The sequence below is a fragment of the Babylonia areolata genome, chromosome 27, assembly GCF_041734735.1.
Source record: "Babylonia areolata isolate BAREFJ2019XMU chromosome 27, ASM4173473v1, whole genome shotgun sequence".
Lineage (NCBI taxonomy): Eukaryota > Metazoa > Mollusca > Gastropoda > Neogastropoda > Buccinidae > Babylonia > Babylonia areolata.
This window is the reverse complement of record NC_134902.1, coordinates 36043507-36048192: the sequence shown is the minus strand read 5'-3', so window position 1 is coordinate 36048192 and position 4686 is coordinate 36043507.

Sequence of the window (4686 nt, the reverse complement as noted above, 5' to 3'; positions counted from 1 at the left end):
TCTGTGTGTGTGTGTGTGTGTGTGTGTGTGTGTGTGTGTGTAGGCTAAACTCACTCCTCAGCCCCCCCAAGCCCCCCCCCCCCCCACCGTCCCCCCCGATCCCCTCCACTACCACCATCACCATAACACCCCTACACCCCTCCCCCGCCCCCTCCTCCACATTCCTCCCCCTTCAATGCATTTGCAAACCTGCTTATGTCTGAGAAGCAACTTTCCACATTTGAGACATCCAGCCTTTAATAACTTTTTTTTTTTGCTGTTCCCATTAACATTAATCTCATTACAAAAAAAAAAAAACAAAAAAAAACTCTGTTCCAATTGTACATGTCAGCATCATTTCCAACCGTGAACAACGTCAATAAATACCTTTTTAAAAACCGTGCCATTTTTTGCTGCCCTTTCAATCAGTTTGTCCTGTGGTGAGAACAAAGTATATATATACATATTTATATATTTATATGTATATATATATATATATATATATATATATATATATATGTGTGTGTGTGTGTGTGTGTGTGTGTGTGTGTGTACAGTCATCCGTCGCTCTGGTAATGATTACTGATACGTATGGATACAATGTGTATGTTTCCCAATTTCTGTGTTCCTTAATTAATTCAGTAGGCGTATCCAGCATTGCATTTGATCTAAAAGACACACACACACACACACACACACACACACACACACACACACACACACACACACACGCGCGCGCGCGCGCGCGCGCTCAATCACACATGCACGTGTTCACACACACACACACACACACGCACGCACGCACGCACGCACACACTGGCACACACACGCACGCACGCACGCACACACACACACACACACACACAAGCACGCACAAACGCATGCACGCACGCACACGCACACGTTATGTTGATGATGATGTTATACTCACTTCATTCCTTTTCAGTTTTTCATGGCGACAGCAGCTGTAGGAAAAAAAGAATAAAATGTTAAATTAATCGAAGATTTAGTTGTTATCTGTTATGATGTGGTAAGCACACACGCACTCACGTGCATGTGCACTTACTACCCAGCCCCTACCCTCCACACACACACACACACACACACACACACACACACACACACACACACACACACAGGTTGTGTTTTGCGAAGAAAGCTTGACTGCTAGAAACAGGATCACATTAAGATTAATGAGTTCACGAGCGACAAGAGAGAGAGAGAGATGCATGTATGTATGTATGTATGTGTATGTATGTATGTATGTATACGTTTGTTGTCTCCCTCTACAAAAATAAGGGTAGCAAACCCGACTGTGGCTACTACCGAGGCATATCTCTTCTGTCTATTGCTGGCAATATCTTGGCGAGCGTCATCCTCAATTGCCTGATCTCCAGCATCTCCGAGAAGAACATACCAGAAGCCCAGTGCGGATTCCGCCCTGGCCGCAGCACGATTAACATGATCTTTGCGGTCCGTCTGGTGCAAAACAAAGTGCAGAGAACAAAATCTGGATCTGTATGCAGTCTTCATTGACCTGACCAAGGCGTTTGACACAGAGAGGCCTTGTGGACAGTCCTTCAGAAACTTGGCTGCCCCAGAAAGTTCGTGACCCTGATCAGTCTGTCTCATGACAGCATGACTGGCCTGGTATTTTCTGGCGGAGAGGCGTCTGAGCCACTTTGAGATTTTCAACGGTGCAAGGGTGTGTCCTAGCCCCAGTGCTGTTCAACCTTTTCTTCCCCTGTGTTCTCAGCCACGCTGTAAGAGATGAGAGGACCGAGTGTACATCAGATATAGATTGGACGGATCTCTCTTTGACATCCGTAACTTCAGTGCAAAAACCAAGACGATTGAGAAATTGATCCTGGAGGCCCTCATGGCATACACGGAATCTGCCCTCCAGCTCATTGTCAAGTTTGCTGAAACGCGCCGCCTGTTCGGTCTTACTATCAGCCTCGGAAAAACAGAAGTGCTGTTTCTGCCCAGCTTTCCCACAACAGGCCGCCGTCTATCCATCTCCATCGAAGGAACAGAGCTGAAGACTGTAGAGGAATTCAAGTACCTCGGCAGTGTCATTTCCAGCGATGGCTCCCTCGATAAAGAGATCAACGCCAGGATCTGCTAGGCAAGCCAGTCCCTGGGCAGACTGCGAGCTCGTGTGCTAAATCAACACAACATCCAGCAGCCCACCGTGCTCAAGGTCTACAAGACACTTGTTCTCACCAGTTCTTTATGGATGTGAGACCTGGACCTTGTCTAGAAGGCACATCAAAACTGTTGGGGCGCTTTCACCTGCAAAGCTTGTGCTCAATCCTGGGCATGAAATGGCAGGATAGGATCACAAACTTTGAGGTCCTGGACTGCGCGGAGACCTCTAGCATTGAAGCCATGATCCTGAAAGCCCAGTTCAGATGGACGGGGCATGTCATCCGGTTGGACGATTACAGAATCCCAAAGCAACCCCTCTATGGGGAGCTCTGTAAGGGAAAGAGAAAGCAAGGCAGGTCATTGAAACGTTTCAAAGACTGCACCAAGGCCAACATCACCCACACTGGAATAGCACCCAAACAGCTTGAGGAGTGCGCACAGGATCGAACTGGATGGCGTGCCCTGACGCACGAAGCAACAGAGACATTTGAGGACAACCGACGTGACAGCATCCAAACCTTCAAGTCAGTTTCCACGTCCCCACTGCGGACGTCTTTGCCGTTACTTGGACTCCGCAGTCACCTGCAAGTCCACCCCCGCACATTGATGTCATCGTCGAAACCGACGGACCACCACCATGTATGTATTTATGCTGTGCCATGTCACACTAAGGGCAAGAGAGGTCGGGTTTTCGTTGTCGTTCATAGAATGGCTACAGGTTCTACTTCTGCCAGTAACCTTCAGTTTGTCTTGTGTTAAAACTGTGTCATGTTAAAGAGAGAAAAAAGACTGCCATTTTCAGACCTACACTGGCATTGTGGAAGAGACTGGAGAAAGAGGAAAGAGACGGACAGAGAGAACAAGTCATGCAGATGAAGAAACAAAGAGCAGCAAGGCGGGCTACAGTCGTCCGACGACTTCGACGCCATGTTTGTCACTCACTATTTTGTGTGTGTGTGTGTGTGTGTGTGCGCGCGTGCGTGCGTGCGTGTGTGGGTGTGTAAGTGTGAGGGAGAAGGGGGAAAGAAGAGCAGGCACAACAAGACAATTTCGTAAATTTCAATGATAAAATTAAAAGATAAGCCCCTGTGTGCGCTTGCTTTTTTATTTCTTTTCTTTTCTTTTTCTTTTTTTTTTTTTTTTTAATTATTAATCCAGTCCTTGTCGAGAGGAGGCGATGGAGAAGGAAAATATGTGAGGGGGCCTTTTTTGTCGTTGTTTTTTTTTTAAACAGCGAATGAACGTTGTAAATATGAATACTTACACACAGCATGTGACGACTACTATGGCAGCAAACAACAGTCCACATCCCGCTCCTACCGCAACGATACCCGTAGAATTTTTGATAAGAATGTCTGAAAGGTGTACAACCAAAACGAAAAAAATAAACGATGTGCGTATGTGCGTGCGTGCGTATAGAGGAGAGAGTGAGTGCATGTGCATGTGCGTGTGTGTGTGCGCGCGCGTGTGTGTGTATGTGTGTGTGAGCGCGTGCATAAGTGTGTGCTTGCGTGTATGCGTGAGTGCGCGCTCCAGCGCATGCGTGCGTATGTATCATGTCTGTGTTTTGTATGTCAGCTCGTTTGCGTTTCTTATGGTATTTGTTTCTTTATATCGGAGAGCATGTGAAATCTGCAATACCAAAGACAAAAGAAATGAAAGAACACTTTTCAAAAAGCAAAATGATAAAGCTGACTTTCCGTCAACACCATTCACAAAAACAAAAAACAATAACATCAGCAACAACAGTAACACACACACACACACACACACACACACACACACACACACCATCCTCACCACCCCGTAACACACACCCCCCCCCCCCCCAACACCAATACCTCTCCCACCCTACCCACCCCACACACAACACCTTCCCCTTTAACCCCATGCAACACACACACACACACACACAAGCGCGCGCACACGCACGCGCACACGCACATGCACACATCTCCCTTTACCTTGCCACGTAGGGTCCAGGTCAGGCGCGACTTCCCAGGACTCTTCTTTGGACTTCACATGTACGTTGCCCACACGTACGTTGTCGATGGGGGTGAGGTCGTGCAGGCTGATCCTTTCGTTGTCGCTCATGTCCGTGAACGTCAAGAGTCCCTGACCATGCAGACGGCAGCTGACTTTTGCTGAGGTCTCCTAATCTAATAATTGTGAGTGTCTGACCAATGGTCAACTCGCCTGCACTGTCTCTGGTCGTTGTCCTTGTCGTGCAGTTCCTGTCAGCAGTTCACCAGTGAGTCTTGGCAATTTGGATTTAAGGGGAAAAAAGTGCTGTTGAAGCTTGTACTGTGTTAAATATTTGTTTATGAATTTGTTTGCTAAATGATGAAAATTTGTGTTGTACTGTAGATGAAATGCTTTTTTTTTATGTCATCGTCTTTTTATCAGTACATGTGTCAACAATTTCTCTCTGAGAGATAATACGGTATCCTTGTATTTTATACCTTGGCGTTGTCGTTTAGGTCGTGTGATTAATTCCTTGTCAACTGAAAACTCTCTTCCCCTGATTCCCCGTCGGAAGTTGCCTGGCTTCCTCTG